Source organism: Acinonyx jubatus, chromosome C2, assembly GCF_027475565.1.
Source record: "Acinonyx jubatus isolate Ajub_Pintada_27869175 chromosome C2, VMU_Ajub_asm_v1.0, whole genome shotgun sequence".
Taxonomy (NCBI): domain Eukaryota; kingdom Metazoa; phylum Chordata; class Mammalia; order Carnivora; family Felidae; genus Acinonyx; species Acinonyx jubatus.
In genome coordinates, this window is record NC_069384.1 from 129,233,149 (window position 1) to 129,252,681 (window position 19,533).

The 19,533-nt window shown below is 40.6% G+C and overlaps 1 long non-coding RNA gene across 1 annotated transcript in view; it reads right to left on the reverse strand.

Annotated features, from left to right (window-relative positions):
* LOC113599971 (uncharacterized) overlaps nt 1–15,461 on the reverse strand; it is an 83,868-nt gene extending 68,407 nt beyond the window's left edge. Inside the window, exons 1-2 of the long non-coding RNA XR_003420969.2 lie at nt 15,270–15,461; nt 8,400–8,500 (exon numbers count right to left, since the gene is read on the reverse strand). This is a non-coding gene — a long non-coding RNA (uncharacterized LOC113599971). The remainder of the gene's footprint in view (nt 1–8,399; nt 8,501–15,269) is intronic.
* Nucleotides 15,462–19,533: the final 4,072 nt, after the last annotated feature.

The following is a 19,533-nucleotide window of genomic DNA, read 5'->3' on the forward strand; positions in this document are numbered from 1 at the left end:
AGCATTCTTCACAGAGCTAGAACAAATAACCCTAAAATTTTTATGGAACCAGAAAAGACCTCAAATAGCCAAAGCGATCTTGAAAACCAAAGCAGGAGGCATCACAATCCCAGACTTCAAGCTATACTACAAAGCTGTAATCATCAAGACAGTATGGTACTGGCACAAAAACAGACACGCAGATCAATGGAACAGAATAGAGAACCCAGAAATGGACCTACAAACGTATGGCCAAGTAATCTTTGACAAAGCAAGAAAGAATATCCAATGAAATAAAGACAGTCTCTTCAGCAAATGGTGCTGGGAAAACTGGACAGTGACATGCAGAAGAATGAACCTGGACCCTTTTCTTACACCATACACAAAAATAAACTCAAAATGAATGAAAGACCTAAATGTAAGACAGGAAGCCATCAAAATCCTCGAGGAGAAAGCAGGGAAAACCTCTTTGATCTTGGCCATAGCAACTTCTTACTCAACACGTCTCTGGAAGCACGGGAAACAAAAGCAAAAATGAACTGCTGGGACCTCATCAAAACAAAAAGTTCTGCACAGTGAAGGAAACAATCAGTAAAACTAAAAGGCAACTGACAGAATGGGAGAAGATATTTGCAAATGACATATCAGATAAAGGGTTAGTATCCAAAATCTAAAAAGAACTTATCAAACTCAACACCCAAAACACAAAGAATCCAGTGAGGAAATGGGTAAAAAACATGAATAGACACTTCTCCAAAGAAGACATCCAGATGGCCAACCGACACATGAGAAAATGCTCAATATCATTCATCATCAGGGAAATACAAATCAAAACCACAATGAGATACCACCTCACACCTGTCAGAATGGCTAACATTAATAAGCCAGGCAACAACAGATGTTGGCGAGGATGTGGAGAAAGAGGATCTCTTTGCATTGTTGGTGGGAATGCAAGCTGGTGCAGCCACTCTGGAAAACAGTATGGAGGTTCCTCAAAAAACTAAAAATAGAACTACCCTATGGCCCAGCAATTGCACTACTAGGCATTTATTCAAGGGATACAGGTGTGCTGTTTCAAAGGGACATATGCACCCCCATGTTTATAGCAGCACTATCCACAATAGCCAAAGTTTGGAAAAAGCCCAAATGCCCATCGATGGATGAGTGGATAACGAAGATGTGGTTTATATATACAATGGAGTATTATTCGGCCATCAAAAAGAATGAAATCTTGCCATATGCAACTATGTGGATGGAATTGGAGGGTATTATGCTAAGTGACATTAGTCAGTCAGAGAAAGACAAAAATCATATGACTTCACTCATATGAGGAGTTTAAGAGACAAAACAGATGAACATAAGGGAAGGGAAACAAAAATAATATAAAAACAGGGAGGGGGAGAAAATAGAAAACACTCATAAATATGGAGAACAATCTGAGGGTTACTGGAGGGGTTGTGGGAGGGAAATGGGTAAGGGGCACTAAGGAATCTACTCCTGAAATCATTGTTGCACTATATGCTAACTAATTTGGATGTAAATTTAAAAAAATTTTTAAAACCTAAAAAATTTTTAAAAAAGAAATAAATGACAAAAGAGGTCACTGTTTATCACTATCCTGAACATAAGGAATGATGAGTTGGAACTTTAAGGATCTTTTTTCTTTAATGTATTTTATAAATAAGCTCGAAACTCATCAATCCATTAAGCGTTGCTGCCCAAACATGGCAATTTCCCAAACACCAAATCAGTGATTTGCAACATAAATAAAGCAATCAGAGTGATGAAAATAGAAGGCTTCCAGCAAAATCCACTTCTGAGAGTTGCCATCACAGGGAGAAGGAAAAGCATTTTCAGGCTAAAATCTTGACTGAAAATGAACTGAGAATACACTGAAAATTGTCACCTCTCTCTGAATCCCAGTGGTTAATTATGCTGTTCTCCAGCAAAGTGGGTACAGACATAGCTGGGATAAAGAAAATAAATGTGTGGAAGGAATTCAAACCACAGTTCCTCTGATGGTACAGTAGTCATTTTTTTTTCCTACTATAGGCCAGGTCACAAATGCCATGCTGACTTCTCTCCACGGTGGACCCCAAATTGCTAGTAATGGCCAAAGACCTTTGCCCTGTCTCTTCAAATGACCAGCACTCAGACCTCTCATTTGAATACTTACTTTTCATTGCTATTCATGTTGCCGTCTGGAAGCCTACGGCAGCATGTGGGATCAACCCCAGAATTTGCTGGGGTTCCTGGTGCTTCCTCTGGCTGTCTGAAGAGTGATGACATGTAATGTTTCACGTGCAACAGCTGAGTCACTACCACTCCTCCACGGATATTTTTTCCCCAGGACTCAACACATGATTTACATTAAGATGTAATTTATGTAAATACCACCTACTTACATACAAAGACAGACAAAACGGGACCATTGAAACAGTCTGAGCATCACTGTAGCCCAGGCAGCGGAGTCTTTCACTGAGGTTATCAGTTTGTGGATTTCCACAAGTCTCTCCTGCAGTTCTAAACTGGCGTCAATATTTCCTTGCTTCAGGGATTATTGTAGATAGAGAAGAAAACAGGGACTGCTTCAAGTTGAAGGAGCCTCTTGAGTTTTGAAAACACCGGAACTCAAGAAAGAAATCAGCCTGAGAGGAGCAGAGAAGAGCAGAGTCCCCAAGAAAGTATCAGGAGAGAGATTTCCAGATGTAGGAAAGATGAGAGATCTGTGAGCCCCAAACCCCCACCCTGGCCTGGGGCACAGTCTTTGGAAGAGACAAGGCTTCAGATGGGCTGGACCCAATTTGGGGGGCCCTAAAGCTTCTAGAGGACTCTTTAAGAAAATATATAGAAATTAAGACATTAATAGTTGTTTAGAATGAAAAAAATCGATCACAACACGTGAAAAAAATACAATCGTTATGACAAATACCACACCTGTCATAATATTGAGAAAAACAATATAATATTTTTATTAATTTACTGCTCTCTACACCTAAATAATCACTTCTACAACCTTTTTCCCGTACATTTTTGGGAACTTTTTTATCTCTTTTTTCAGATGGCCATTTGGCAACATCATTTCCTATGGAGAAAATGTAAAGACAGTGTTTGGGAGGAAAAAGTCTTCCGGGACCCTCTTGAGGCCTCTGGTTGGGTCTGAATATTAAACTGACAAAAACAGAATAACAGGAAAAAAGCAGGCACATTTTATAAAATTTCTGCATGTACTTGGGGGCTTTCACAAGAGAATGAGGTCCTGAAATGCCCAGAGCAGGAAGCTTTAAAAAAAAAATCTTTTTAAATGTGTATTTATTTCTGAGAGATGGAAAGAGGCAGAGCATGAGCAGGGGAGGGGCAGAGACAGAGGGAGACACAGAATCTGAAGCAGGCTCCGGGCTCCAAGCTGTCAGCACATAGCCCAACGCGGGACTTGAACTCACGAGCTGTGAGATCATGACCTGAGCTGAAGTCAGCCGCTTAACTGACTGAGCCACCCAGGTGACCCAAGAGCAGGAAACTTTTGGACAAAGAAACAATACATCTGTGAGGAATTGACAAGACAGAGGGCTTTGGGCAGGGGGTTGGAAATGATGAAATACCTAGGAAAATAAGGGTTAGATTAACAGGGTTTGCTTTTATACCCATTATTAGGCTCCAACTTCCCTGTCTCTGGTGATAAGAATATCTCCCTTCCTCCTGGTGCAGGAAAGGTAACTTTCACCAGGGGATTTTAGGACCTGTTTCCAGGAAGAAGGGCGAGGTGGGGCAAGTCAGAGTACCCCTCCTGCTTCTGCTGTTTTCTCAAACTCCTTCAGTTTAAGATATATGATATTCCAAGGTGGTATATTTTGGGATAGTATATCTTGAGCCTCATCATTAATTTATTCTCTTCTCTATCATAGTTGATTAAAATTAATTATTATTATTGATAGTTTTGAAAAGTTTTATCTTTACTATTCATTATTAGTAAAGGTATGTGAGTTTCTTAGATTTATTAACAAATTAGGAAGCTATCCATTTTCTTTCACATGCCCTGGAAGATTTCAAGGCATGTCAGGTTTTCCTGCACAAAGAATTATCACCTCATGGGGCTCCTGGGTGGCTTAGTCGGTTGAGCGTCAGACTCTTGATTTTGGATCAGGTCATGATCTCATGGTTCATGAATTCGAGCCCCACATCAGGCTCCACACTGAGAGTACAGAGCCTGCTTGGGATTCTCTCTCTCTCCCTCTCTCTCTGCCCCTCCCCAGCTCGCACATGTGCACGCTCTGTCTCTCTCTCAAAATAAATACATAAACTTAAAAACGTTGTAAAAAAAAAAAGAATTATCACATCAGTATATACCTAGAAGTCATTCCTATACCCAGTCACATACAACAGACCCTCTGCTAAGGGTCTGACTTTATATGTGAGGCCAATGCCTTCAAAGTTCTCCTGGGAAGATTTGGCCTGCTGCCTGGTTGATGAGGCCCCAGACTCACAGGTGGTAACAAAGCTCACACCGGGGCAGGCCAGGGTGCCTAAAACCCTGAGAAGACCTCAAAAACAGAGGGATTTACTAAATTTACAGGTTCTCCAGGTTAAATGTGGCAGGCAGAGTTTCTTGGGCTTGGTTTCCAAGCCTCAAAATAGGAAAGAAAATAATACATTCCAAAGTCTAATTGTGACTCCTGCTCCATATGGTTGCCCAATACCGCATGGCTCTAGAGTTGCAAAGGAAGCCCAAACCAACCTGTATGATTATTTAACACTCTTACTGCACCTCATAAATTATCAGGCCAAATCGAATGAGAGCAGCCTTTTCTGTGATCAAAAATAATCCTTGCACATTATTTATAATCACAAAGGCGGAGACTGCCTAGAAACATTATCCTAAGATTGAAAATAAGCAAAAGAGATTACTGGGCATTCCTTCAGAATATACTGACCAGACCATTTTACAACCCTTCAGGGGTAAAGGCTAATGGTAGGAAACTGGTAGCAATGCAGGTGATGCCTGACAAATGCAAATTTCATCTGATAGTGAGACAATTGATTTCCATTGGTAAAAATGATAATCCCCAACACCCTTTGTTTGTAGGGTATTAACCAATTTCACATCTATGAACAAACTCATTTTGGCTTTTTTTGTTTATTTGCTCTGACTATTGTAAAGCTCTGTTCCTCAACTTCTCGTTTGACTTACTTTTAACAAGGTATGGTTGCCTAATGAGTAGAATAAAATCTTTGACACATTTATTTTATATTTGTATAAAGGTCATATATTTAGCTTTTTGAAAAGTATTCTTTAGCACATACACTAAAAATATTCCAGAAATTTTGTAATGAGGCTCTGTTGCCCAATTTTACCCTCTAATTCATACTGCAGAGCCAGATTAAGCTTCCCATTGTCCAACACTGATTATATCACCTCCTTGCTCCTCTTGATACAAAAAGGTTCAAATGCATTAGGTTTGTATTCCAGGCCTTTTCCAATCATGCCCCAACCTCTCTAGACTTACCCTTAGCTCCAGGTAGACAGTAAGCACCTGATAATGCTTGGTAAAAAATGGATAAATGAACTCATTAATATTATTTTCCTGAAGGTAGTGGTTTGCTTCTTATTGTTAAGAAAGAATGAAAGCTATTCCTTTCCCTTATTGGGCACCCCACCTAAAATATTTTGGTTATCCTTGTCTCAGTCTGGTTATTCTGAGAGACAGACTCAAGGTTCTAAGACAAAGATTCAAGGACAAATAGTTTGAGAGGTGATCTGAGAAAACACCAGCAAAGGAATAAGAAAGTAGCTGGGGAGGGACGTTTGGGTGGCTCAGTTGGTTGAGCATCTGACTCTTGATTTCAGCTCAGGTCACAATCCCAGGGTCATGGGATGGAGCCCTGCATTGGGCTTGTGCTGAGCAGGGAGCCTGTTTAAGATTCTATTTCTCTCCCTTTGCCCCTCTGCCCCCTTGCACTTTCTCTCTCTCTCAAATAAACATTTTTTATTTTTTTTAACGTTTATTTATTTTTGAGACAGAGAGAGACAAAGCATGAATGGGGGAGGGTCAGAGAGAGGGAGACACAGAATCTGAAACAGGCTCCAGGCTCTGAGCTGTCAGCACAGAGACCAACGCGGGGCTTGAACTCACGGACCACGAGATCATGACCTGAGCCGAAGTCAGCCACTTAACCAACTGAGCCACCCAGGCGCCCCAAATAAACATTTTTTAGAAAGAAAGTAGCCAGGGAAGAGAAAGAAAGCAATAAAAGGTATATTATTAAGCCAGTTTCCATAGTAGGTAACTGGAGTGCAGTTCATTTGGGGTGCTCTGGGGATAGAGCAGGACTCTCCTCAGAGATGTACCAGCCAAGAGGCAAGGACACAGACTTTATCTACTAATTCCCCACCTGTCATTGGTTGAGTGTTGCTTCTAAGGATATGATCTCCCAACAGTTCCAAGCATGCTCCCTCTACCAGATGAAACCCCTCAGGCAGAGAGTCAAAGATCTTCAGTTCACAGCACCTACAGTCTGGGCTACCACAATGGAAAAGCCAAGTAACTCAAGGTGTTTCTTCGAAGACAAAATCTATTCTCTTAACACCTCTCTGTCAGAAGCTGATTTTTTTCCTGATTATATTCTAGCACTATTGAATTCCAAACGGTCCTAAATTTAGGCATTATAGCTTTGCAATATACTGGAGGGTCTCAGGAGTCTGGAGTAACTAGTAGGAAAAAAATGGATTAAAAAATGGACAGAGGACCTGAATAGACATTTCTTCAAAGAAGACATACAGATGGCCAACAGACACATGAAAACATGCTCAACATCACTAATCATCAGGGAAATGCAAATCAAAACCACAGTGAGATATCACCTCATGCCAGTTAGTATTGCTAGTATCAAAAAGACAAGAAATAATAAATGCTGGTGAGGATGTGTAGGAAAAATAAACTCTTGTGCACTTTTGGCTGGAATGTGAACTGGTGCAGCCACTATGGAAAACAGTATGGAGGTTCCTCAAAAAATCAAAAATACAATTACCCTATGATCCAGTAATTCCACTTTTAGTATTTATCCAAAGAAAGCAAAAACACCAATTCAAAGAGATACATGCTACCCTATGTTCACTGCAGCATTATTTATAATAGTCAAGTTATGGAAGCAATCTAAATGCCCATCAACAGATAAATAAAGATATGGAATATTGCACATCCAATACAATTTAATTTAAAAAAGAATAGAATCTTGCCATTTGTGACAACATGGATGGACCTGGAGAGTATTATGTTAAGTGAAATAAGCCAGACAGAGAAAGACAAATACTATATGATTCTACTTACATGTGGAATCTAAAAAACAAAACAAATGAACAAACAAAACAGAAACAGACTCATATATTAGAGAAACAAACTGTTGGCAATTAAAGGTGGGGAGTTTGGGGGGAAGCAAGAAAATAGGTGAATGAGATTAAGAGATACAAATTTCCAGTTATAAAATAAATAAATCACGGGAATGTAAAGTACAGCATAGGGAATATAGTCAAAATATTGTAATAACTTTGTATGGTGACAGATCATAATTAGGCTTATCATGGGGATCATTTCATAAGGTATAAAAATATTGAACCACTGTGATGTACACCTGAAACTAATAGGATATTGTATGTCAATCATACTTCAATTTTAAAAAACGATTGTATAATGAGATTGGTTCGGAATCCTGCTGGCCTTCATGGCATTACTTCTGCATGCATTTAATGTGCTCCCTCTGGGCTCTGTTTAGCATGCAGGTCATAGTGTGGGGAAGCAGAGGGGAAGCGGAGAGACCAAGTGCTGGAAATCAGAATCATCTTTGTTAAAAGATATTCTACATGCAAATGAGGAAGGCCAACAGGAGGCTCATATCTCTCTGCAGGAGATGCTTGAAAAGCAATCACAGGAAGCTATCTGTTCACCTCTGGAACGGAGGCTAGAATGGAACATAGCTTTGGAAACTCATTGGGTCATGAGAAATTTTAATTGGTGGCAAAATATAACCACCATTGTGGTACGATACAATTAGAACAAGGCTGACTTCCAATTTCGGCTGAATAATTATACTTGGAGAAAAGCTGTAACCCGTGAGCTTTCTTGCCAAACTGCCAGGCCGCTACCACATCCCTCTGCCTCTCCTCCCCATTTTCAGGAAGTTCCTTACCTCCCTGGGTTCTCATGTTCTTAGACAGACATTCAGGTTTGCAGTAATATTTGTGAACATTGGTTCTTAAATATTAGCTGCATCAAAATCACTGGAGGTTTGCTAAAATACAGATTGCTAGGTCCTACCTCCAGACTTTCTGATTCGATAGGTCTGGGGTGAATTTACAGCTCTAAGAAGTTCCCAGGCAATGCTGGTCCAATGATCATACTTGGATAACTACTGCAGCCCAGACTTACTGGTTCAGGGTTTCCATTTTGGCAAGATCTTTGGGTGGTCCATGTGCTCACTGAAGTCTGAGAAGCACTATTTCTTCATTTTTTCCAAGGACTGTACCATTCTAGATGCATAGAAGAGAAGTTAATTTATTATATACAATGGATGCTCTGGGCATTATGATTTAATTTTCCCCTAAAATGATTGGTAAAAGCTGAAATGTCTAGAAAAGGAGTTCCCAAGTTTGTCAAGAATAGAATCCCTTTATAAGGTCAAAGTATTTTATATGTACTCCTCCCCATGTGAGTATCCATTTAATAGGAAAATAATTGACCCATTAAAACACCCAAGTATCTAGTATGCACAGTGTGAAACTCCTACCCAGGTGTTAGAGACCCCAGTGGACCATGGTCAGACAAGCCGCAGGGACAAATAAGTGAAAGCCACCAAGCTGAGATAGGAAAGGCAAAGCAAGCAGGCAGGGGCCAGGAAGCTCTAGGAGTTCTGAGAACTGGAATAAACTGAAAAGTTAAGAAAGTCACAGCATAAGCAAGAAGTTTTGCAACTGAGGGAGACATGGCTACCTTGCTTCAGCCAGGAAGTCTTCTCTATGCCTGCGGCCATGGCAGCGTCTTCTGAAACTAGGACTTGGTGTCTAGGGCCCAGGACCCAAAGCAGAGCTTGATGCAACAACACCTCCATACATCACAGGGTCTGACTTTGTGGGGCTGGGAGAGAGAGGGCTGGGCAGCAGCAGAGCAACGAGGAAGATTTCTGGAGCCAGACTGCCTGGGTGCAGACTCTGCCGGTACCACTTGCTAGCTGGCCATCAGGCCTGCCCTGAGCAATGGGCCGCAGGGCTGACTGGCTGCTGAGAGCCCTGGTGCACAGACTTTCCCAGCTCCCCACTGGGTGGCAGCCTGTCACCCATCCCACAGGATTCCCTGCGGTCTGGTATTCACACGTGGAAGAAACCAGCTACAAATCAGGGCTTCTTCTGCACCACCCACCCCCACCCCCCGCCAGAGTTGATTGTGAAACATTTACCAGCACAGCACTGCTCACTGCTAACTATGGGGATCCAAGGAAGAGTATATACATGTAGACTCAGGTATGTCTAAATACTGAAAAATTATAAATCACATTAACACACTGTTTTGTAGAATAGTTCTATCCTCCAACCTGGGCAAACAGACCTTCATGATGACTGGAAAGCTATGTTCATATTTAGAATTTTATGTGGCAATACCATGCTGTCTTGATGATTACAGCTTTGTAGTAGAGGCTAAAGTCTGGGATTGTGATGCCTCCTGCTTTGGTCTACTTCTTCAAAATTACTTTGCCTATTCAGTGTCTTCTGGGGTTCCATACAAATTTTAGGATTGCTTGTTCTAGCTTCGAGAAGAATGCTGGTGCAATTTTGATTGGGATTGCATTGAATGTGTAGATTGCTTTAGGTAGTGTTGACATTTTAATATTTATTCTTCCAATCCGTGAGCACGGAATGTTTTTCCATTTCTTTGTATGTTCTTCAATTTCCTTCATAAGCTTTCTATACTTTCCAGCATACAGATCTTTTACATCTTTGGTTAGGTTTATTCCTAGGTATTTTATGCTTCTTGGTGCAATTGTGAATGGGATCAGTTTCTTTATTTGTCTTTCTGTTGCTTCATTATTAGTATATAAGAATGCAACTGATTTCTGTACATTGATTTTGTATCCTGCGACTTTGCTGAATTCATGTATCAGTTCTAGCAGACTTTTGGTGGAGTCTGTCGGGTTTTCCATGTATAATATCATGTCATCTGCAAAAAGTGAAAGCTTGACTTCATCTTTGCCAATTTTGATGCCTTTGATTTCCTTTCGTTGTCTGATTGCTGATGCTAACACTTCCAACACTATGTTAAACAACAGTGGTGACAGTGGACATCCCTGTCACGTTCCTGATCTCAGGGGGAAAGCTCTCAGTTTTTCCCCATTGAGGATGATATTAGCTGTGGGCTTTTCATAAATGGCTTTGATGATATTTAAGTATGTTCCTTCTATCCCGACTTTCTCGAGGATTTTTACTAAGAAAGGATGCTGAATTTTGTCAAATGCTTTTTCTGCATCGATTGACAGGGTCATATGGTTCTTATCTTTTCTTTTATTAATGTGATGTATCACATTGATTGATTTGCAAATGTTGAACCAGCCCTGCATCCCAGGAATGAATCCCACTTGATCATGGTGAATAATTCTTTTTATATGCTGTTGAATTCGATTTGCTAGTATCTTGTTGAGAATTTTTGCATCCATATTCATCAGGGATATTGGCCTGTAGTTCTCTTTTTTTGCTGGGTCTCTGTCTGGTTTGAGACTCAAAGTAATGCTGGTTTCACAGAATGAACCTGGAAGTTTTCCTTCCCTTTCTATTTTTTGGAACAGCTTGAGAAGGATAGGTATTATCTCTGCTTTAAATGTCTGGTGGACTCTTATATTTTGGGAGATTTTTGATAACTGATTCAATTTCCTCGCTGGTTATGGGTCTGTTCAAGTTTTCAGTTTCTTTCTGTTTGAGTTTTGGAAGTGTGTGGGTGTTTAGGAATTTGTCCATTTCTTCCAGGTTGTCCAGTTTGTTGGCATATAATTTTTCCTAGTAATTCCCTGATAATTGCTTGTATTTCTGAGGGATAGGTTGTAATAATTCCATTTTCATTCATGACTTTATTTGGGTCATTTCCCTTTCTTTTTGAGAAGCCCGGCTAGAGGTTTATCAATTTTGTTAATTTTTTCAAAAAACCAAGTCTTGGTTTCATTGACCTGCTCTACAGTTTTTTTAGATTCTATATTGTTGATTTCTGCTCTGATCTTTATTATTTCTCTTCTTCTTCTGGGTTTGGGGTGTCTTTGCTGTTTTGCTTCTATTTCCTTTAGGTGTGCTGTTAAATTTTGTATTTGGGATTTTTCTTGTTTCTTGAGATAGGCCTGGATTGCAATGGATTTTCCTCTCAGGATTGCATTCGCTGCATCCCAAAGCATTTGGAATGTTGTATTTTCATTTTCATTTGTTTCCATATATTTTTAAACTTCTTCTCTAATTGCCTGGTTGACCCATTCATTCTTTAGTAGGGTGTTCTTTAACCTCCATGCTTTTGGAGGTTTTCCAGACTTTTTCTTGTGGTTGATTTCAAGTTTCATAGCATTGTGGTCTGAAAGTATGCATGGTATGATCTCAATTCTTTTATACTTATTAAGGGTTGTCTTGTGACCCAGCATGTGATCTATCTTGGAGAATGTTCCATGTGCCCTCAAGAAGAAAGTATATTCCTTTGCTTTGGGATGCAGAGTTCTAAATACATCCGTCAAGTCCATCTGATCCAATGTATCATTCAGGGCCCTTGCTTCTTTATTGATCCTGTGTCTAGATGATCTATCCATTGTTGTACGTGGGGTATTAAAGTCTCCTGCAATTACCACATTCTTGTCAATAAGGTTGCTTATGTTTGTGATAGTTTTATATATTTGGGGCTTCTGTATTTGGTGCATAGACATTTATGATTGTTAGCTCTTCCTGATGGATATACCCTGTGATTATTATATAATGCCCTTCTTCATCTCTTGTTACAGCCTTTAATTTAAAGTCTAGTTTGTTTGGTATTAAGTTTGGTTACTCCAGCTTTCTTTTGACTTCCAGTAGCAGGATAGATAGATCTCCATCCCCTCATTTTCAATCTGAAGGTGTCCTCAGGTCTAAAATGCGTCTCTTGTAGACAGCAAATAGATAGAATTCTATGGCTATTTGGGGATGAGCTGAGAGATGGAAGGACAGCCTCATGGGAGATAAGCAGGCAATGTCCAGTCTAGGTAGGACCTCGCAGACCACAGAAACATAGAGTTTGTTTTTGTCCTAGAAGCAATGGGAAGTCATTGGAGCAATTTAAGTGTGGGGAGTACAGGATCAGATTGCCACCTGGATGGCTCAGAAGGTTAAGCATTGGACTCTTGATTTCAGCTCAGATCATGATCTCACAGAGGTGGGATTATGCCGGCATTGGGTTCCTCACGGGGTATGGAGCCTGCTTAAGATTCTCTGTCTCCTCTTTCTGCCCTTCTCCTGCTCACATGTTCTCTCTCTCTTTCTCTCTCTCTCTCTCTCTCTCTCTCAAGTAATAAAATAAAATACATGCCTAGAATCCACCCTAAACATCCTGATTGAGGAGGCTTGAGTTGAGACCTAGGAAATCTGTATTTGTAGCAAGCACTCCGGAGGATGTTGTCACATCAAGTAGTCATTGAACCTTCACATAAAGCAGCACTGGGATATTCTGATTCTTCAAAGTGTTGCTAAGCATCCAATGACTCTAAACAAGACTTGGGCATTGCACAAATTTGCCTCAGAAAAGGACACCAGTAGGGTTTTATCAAGGCCAGATGGCTTGACTAAAATAGAACCAAATGCACAGAGCAGTGTGCTATTTTGCAGGGACAGAAGGTAGGGGACTTTGTCAGCTCGGTAACCATATAGTGTGCCCCGAGACAGTCAGGCCTTGCACTGTTCTTTCCTGTTCTTGAGGGTTAACCCCAGAATGACTTTTTAGTAGCCAGATTTCAAAATGGCAAGTTCACAATTCCTTGCTCATCCAGGGAGTCCAACAGAGGCAAGACAGGGGTTTGTAGACCATTAGCTCCAAACTTTGGGCAATCTCCATCCAGGTTTTTCCCCAACTTTCCTTAAAGCTGAGAAGCCAATGCCTGTGATATTTTGTCTTCAGCTTGCTAATTTATGTACACTTATCACTGTATCTCAGCCTAATCTCTGTGGGGTGAACAGATCAGGTGGAAGCCAGCATTGCAGGCAGTGAGAATTCATTCAAAGCAGAACAAAGGAGATAGATGTTTATTGAATACACTACAAGGGAGCATTAGGCAGGACAGCAAAGGAGAGACTGTCTGCCATAAGGCAGTGGAGGCGGGGGGGTAGGGGGCAGTGAGGAGGTATGGTAATGAGTGGAATTTTCCTTTTTTGTTAACTGTTCCTGGGTTTAAGTAACCAGTTGGTCAGCAAGGGCATATGGCTATTTTGAAGTGGGTCGCCATAATGAACCTGTTTTCATTCAGCCTAGTGGTCACTGTAGACCCTTTTACTGTACTCAGGGTTCCATTGCTCAAGCCTGTTGCCTAAAAGTGTCCTCTGCAACCCCTAGTTTTCCACACAGTGATTTGTCTGCATGACCCTTGAATTTTGAAACTATAAAATAAGCCAGCAGAGACAACCAGCAACACTCGTGGCTCTGTCTGCTCTCCGCCATGAGAAGATACAAGAAGTCAGCAGTGTGCAAGCCAGCTAGAGGGCCCTCAACCAGCGCCCAAGCATGCTGGCACCTTATCTCAGACTTCCAGATACTTCCAGAACTGCATAACTCCTGATGAGGCCTAGTGTTGGAATTTGCTTTGTCAGCAAATCTCAACACCACTCTTTAAAAAGATACCAGCCAGTACAATAGGGTAAGCAAAGGAAATCAAAGGAATCTATTAAAAAGAAAGCCATTTTACCTGCATGCAACATGATCATCTTTGTAAAATATCCTATGGAACCCTCAATAAAGCTATAATAACTAGCAATGCATTTGGCCCTTCTCCGTGCAAGGAAAAAGAAGATGAATAGAAGTTGCTCTCCTCCCCTCCCCACCGGAATATTTTGACTCAGCAGCTCAAAGGGACAGCTTAAGTTGTAGAAAACTGATGTAGCTACAATTGGATAGAGTCATTTTTTCCTTCAGAAGTTTAGAGTGTATAAACTAAGAAACCGAAGTTTACAACACCTAAAAATCCAAACAAGAAGAGAGGTAAGCAGAAAACTATTGACATACAGTGAAAAATTGAAAAGAGAAAGAATGAGCACATCATAAGACCACTGATGGTCCTTGATCTCTCTGGATCATTTTCTCCTTTTCAGACGTAAAGAAAATATGGGTTAAAAGTAAGCAAAACAATAGCCACAAGTAAAAAACCATCACTGCAAAAGAAAAAAAACAAAAAAACAAAAAAAACCCAAGTTTGAACATTTATGAAGAAAAATACTTGATAAGAAGGGCAGAATTGAAGTCAGTCAATAAATTGTGAAATCCCTTAGCAAAATGTTTTATATTTATTAAATTAATCAAGTATTTTTAGGGGGAATATGTTCTCAGAAGAAAAAGAATAGACTTCTTTAGCAGTGGGTTTGGGAGATGGTTTATCAATCAAGTTTGGAAAATAATAAGAGCTCTTTTTTGAAAAAATGCTCTCATAGATACAAATGAAAATGTTAAAAAGCCAAAAAATGTGAATTCATTACCTCTAAGGTTTGAAGAATTAATTTAAAAATAAACACTATCCACGGGAAATAAAGACCTGAAACTGATAGATGTTATGGCAGTTATACCTCAGTTAAAAAAAAAAAAAAAAAAAAAAAAAAAAAAAAAAAAAGGTGATTGGAATAAATTACTAGATGTAAAAAATTAAAAAAAGAAAGGACTTAGGAAAATAAGACCAAGTTATGCTAAGGCTTTTTCCTGGTTTCATGAGAATCTGGGCAATGATGGTGGCTTGAACTAAGGTTGCAACGATAGGAGATGGAGAGAAATAAAACCGTGAAATAGTTTGGAGGTAAAAGCTTGCCCAGATTGCACAAAAGTCCTCACCTCATTACTGGGGTTGTTCAGGGTCAGAGTGACAGGATTAGGACAGGCCTGCCCCTAAATCCCATCGGAACGCAAATCTCCCAGAGAAAGATAGCCTTCATCTCCGTCCTTATCGAGCCTTGCCACCTCTGTGTGGCTAACGCGACCAGACCTGACTCCGAGGAGAAGCCAGTGCACAGTGGAATGACGCTAAATGCCAGGGCACGAGTCCCCAGCTCAAAGGCCTACCTGGGCCGGCAGGTAAAGTGGGTGAGTGGAGCCGCCACGGTCAGAAAATACGCGGCAGCCAACGCTGTTGCCAGGCAACAGGGGAGCCTGGAGAACAAGGGACACCGGCTGCCTGGGAGGTACAGCCCTATGCCAAGCCCAGCCCCTGACGAGCCCGGGACAAGGTGGCCACAGTATTGCTAAAGATTCCGGTTTTCTAAGAGGTGCCAGAAATGTAGATTTTTTTTTTAAGTGTGAGAACACTCGATGTTTAAAAATTGGAACTAATTCAAATTTTAGAAAAAAATCAGGGGGTGGGGAAGGGGAAATAGGATCCATAGGTCAAACCTTGCAATAATTTTGGAACTTCTAGTCTACTTTGTTAGACATTAACTCATTTAATCCCTACATTAATCCTGTGAGTTTAAGTACAATTGTCCCTACTTGGCAGATGAGAAAATTTAGGCTCAGAGGGCATGGGATTTGTTACAAAATCAAAGATATTCAAAGATTGTGGTTGGGTTTCTTCTGGCAATGTAAGAGCCGCACCTTTTGTCATTTTTCCTGGCATTCCTCTTCAAAATTTGACTTAATTTCCTTTAAAAAAATTGTTTTTTTAATGTTTATTTTTGAGAGAGAGAGAGAGAGAGAGACACAGCATGAGCAGGGGAGGGGCAGAGAGAGAAAGATTCCGAAGCAGGCCTCAGGCTCTAAGCTGTCAGCACAGAATCTGATGTGGGGCTCAAACTCACAGATTACGAGATCATGACTTAAGCCGAAGCTGGATGCTTAACCGACTGAGCCACCCAGCTGTCCCAAAATTTGGCTAAATTTTTTATGGGATTGTTTTTTTCTTTACTTCTTTGGTATTTGTCATATTGTTCACGGTTTTCTCCACAAGGAACAGTTTTAAAGGTGGGTGCTTCAAGAATGCATTGTTCAAGACTGATTCTGTTTGAAAAGATGTTTGTGTCTTTTTAATCTCAAAAAAGAAAAATTGTGTCCACCTATCCTGGCTTATTCTGAATCCCCCGTGTAAGCACAGGAATGTGTAGTCCCACAGGGGTTGGAGACACAAGCCGCATCTGAAGTGAGCTAGAATTACTGAGAACCATTATAATTTACTTTTGAAGCAAACCTGTGGCTGAATCCATGTGTGTTTGAGGCCAGTCACATAACTAGGATGTGAAACTTATACGTTATTAAAACTCAGTCACAGCACTATCTTAGAATTTAGGCCAGTGAGAGACTTTTGAGGGGAGCAGTGTTGTTAGCATGACCTGTGTGTGATGACAATAAAAAGCAAGTTGACTTTTAGTCAGTTTATTGTTTTTATATCCTCTATATACAATGCAACCTTGTATTGCTTTACCTTGGGCAACTGCTCTCACCATCTACTCTTGGTATGCTGCTCTACGGATGCCGATTTTCAAGCATAATTCTGGAAAAATCCAGAGGTGTGATAGCATCTAATGCTGGCCAGGATTTGGGGTGTCTGGGGGGTAGGAGAGAGACAGAGGGGGAGAGGAGAAGGCAGAATATACTCATGTGTTGCTGGAGGAAATGGGGATCATTGGGCGATAGCTATGAATATTAAACATAAACATACCTTTTAATTCAATAATCCTACTCCCAAGAATCAGTTCTATAGAAATAAATGTCCTAATTCTTAAGGAGCTATGGGCAACAACATTTATTGGGGATTGTTTGTGGGAGGGAAAAATGAAAAACAGCTGAATGCACATCAAAACATTGTCATATATCTGAACCATGGAGTTCCACATGGCCACTAATAAGCTACATCTGTTTTCATGATGTTTTAGTAACTGAAAAACTCAAGAGGGCTAAAATTCTTCACCACCATCAAGACCCTCTGCACATGGTTATGATTCTAGGAGCCAAGAGAAAGGCATAGGATTCACACACATCTCGCTTATTAGGAGAAAAGAGGTGAAGGGTCAAAGCAAGAAAAAGTATGCCCTAGGTAAGAGAGAATAACAAAAGAGTCCCACAATAAAAAACAGCAAACAAAAGATTCCATTATATAACATTGCATGTATTTGTTTGTTGTCCCAGGGATCTATGAAAAAAGGCCACCAAACTCTTCAGCGCTGTCCATTAGAACTTTCCACATGATAGAAATGTTTTCTATCTGTGCTGTCCAAAACAGTACCCAGTAGACACATGTGGCTATTGAGCACTTGAAGTGTGGTTAGTGACTCAATGGGTTCAGTATCTGACTCTTCATTTAGACTCGGAGCATGATCTCATAGTCGAAAGATCGAACCCCGCATCAGGCTCCACACAAATGGCACAGAATCTGCTTAGGATTTTCTCTCCCTTTCTCTCTGCCCCTCCCCTGCTCATGCTCTCTCTCAAAATAAATAAACTTTAATAATAATAATAATAATAATAATAACAGAAATGTGGTTAGTGTGACTGAGAAACTAAATCTTTATTTTTTAATTTCTTTAAATGTTTATTTTTGAAAGAGACAGAGTGCAAGCAGGGGAGGGGCAGAGAGAGAGGGAGACAGAGAATCCAAAGCAGGCTCCAGGCTCTGAGCTGTCAGCACAGAGCCTGACGTGGGGCTCGAACCCACAAACCGTGATATCATGACCTGAGCCGAAGTCAGACCCCTAACCAACTGAGCCACCCAGGCGCCCCTAAATCTTTAATGTCATTTAATTTTAATTGAATTTAAATAATATAGCTATAGACAATGATTTTCTATAAGCAGTAGAGTTGCAGTTCATTTGTATTTCTTTCCTTCTACTATTCCATAGTGTTTGAATGTTTCCATGAAGAACAGTTATTTATGTAATCAGTAAAATAAAATTGTCAAGAAGCAGTATGTGTAGTGATTAAGAGTTCAGATTTAGATCCAGACAACCCAGTTCAAATCCTGGCTTTGTTACTCATTGCTAATAATTTTGGGCACATTACTTAACCTCAAACTACTTTCTCCATTGTGTTTCAGCTACCTCACCAGTAAAATGGGATTGATCATGATACCTACCTCATGGGGTTATTGTAAGGTATAAGTAAGTTCATCCATGTAAAGTACTTAGAACAATTCCTAGCACATGGTAATTGATATTATTAGCTGAACTTGTCAGATGTCTTCACCGCAAGCGGTAGAAGACACTGGCTAAGGAATTTACTAGACACTGGTGGCTTCACAAAATGTTGAGATATCTGGGGGAACAGGTTCAAGACTAAGAGAGGAGACCCCAAATGATGTCTCACTACTGGTTCTGATAGAGAAGCCACCGATTCCAACATCTGTTGTCTGGGAACAATTGCTTCCTTTCTATTCCTGAGTGGAAGTCCCGCCTAGGTATATCAGATTGGCAGAGCCTAGGTCACGTGTCTGGGCCCTAGCTGCAAGGAAGTCTGAGAGAGAAAGGCTTCTGCCTAGCACTCTTGGCTTCTGTCAGGGAGGTGGCCATAAGATGGGGGGGCTCCCCCCAAATAAGAAAGATTTCATGTGCTGGGCAGCCAAAAACAAAGATGGCAAAGACATTACGAATGCTATTTAAACCAGGGCAAGGGTGGGGAGAGACAGGAACGAATGCAAATGTTCCAAGTAGACCTGTGTTCTGGACTCATTAGCTCAAAGTAGCTTTGCAACTTGCCGAGGTAGCTGTAGCTGTCTGGACCCTGGTTTTCATACCTGTAAAATAAAAGTGTTGGCTCAGTGTCTGGATGTTGGCAGCTGTGAAATGTCACATTCTCTGTGACTGGTGTCATTTGAAAAGAAAGAACATCCAGAAGATCTCATAATTATGCTGGGAAAAAAAAAGGTTTTCTCCAAAGTTGCCTCAAAATCCATTTTGGGAAACGGGCAGCGTCTACATTTTTATAGGAGTTTTTATCCCTTCCTTTAAAAATACCTTGCCAAAGTTACACTGTTGGCTACTGGAAGAATTGAGAGCAGACCTTCAATCTCTAGATCCCAAAGTTGGAAATGGCCCCAGTTGTTTATAAACAGGAGAGACAAAGGTGTCATGAGGTGAGAAAGGGGACCCAAAAAGGTGGACTCTGCTCTTGTAAATGTCCTTTGGAACTTGCTGGCTGTTTCTGTTTTAGCCGCATTTGGAAGTAAGGAGAGGAAAGCTCTTGTTGCCTCTGCCATTTGCCCCACGAAAGTTGCTAGGCCTCTCTCAGGCTTTCCTTCTGAATCACTATAATATAGTTTTAGTCCAGTTTCCATGTCATTTGGAAGTTTTTCTTCCAATGTACAGTGCATGTGCACGTGTCTAAGTTTCACTCACACCTCAAG